This window comes from Theobroma umbraticum, unplaced genomic scaffold, assembly GCF_002168275.2.
Source record: "Theobroma umbraticum cultivar Fairchild unplaced genomic scaffold, ASM216827v3 scaffold_106.0, whole genome shotgun sequence".
Lineage (NCBI taxonomy): Eukaryota > Viridiplantae > Streptophyta > Magnoliopsida > Malvales > Malvaceae > Theobroma > Theobroma umbraticum.
This window is the reverse complement of record NW_018397276.1, coordinates 1,068,253-1,068,547: the sequence shown is the minus strand read 5'-3', so window position 1 is coordinate 1,068,547 and position 295 is coordinate 1,068,253.

Sequence of the window (295 nt, the reverse complement as noted above, 5' to 3'; positions counted from 1 at the left end):
GAGAAGGGGGAATAAAGAATAGGCTATAAAAGCATAAAGCTAAGTGTGGGCAGCAAGTGTGGAATAGAATAAATTGTAAAGTTGTTAAGTATTTTGGATTTAATTGTTGCCGGGAAATTGACTAGTAAATGATTGTTGCTGTTCGTGTAAATTAAAAATGATAACGGTTAAACGGCGAGTGATATTGATCAATTAAGAATGCAAAGAGTTTAGATTGATGAAATAATATCTTGTCAAGAAAGGTGACTAGGGGGTGTCAATTTTAAAAGATTCTTACTATATCAAAGTATATATA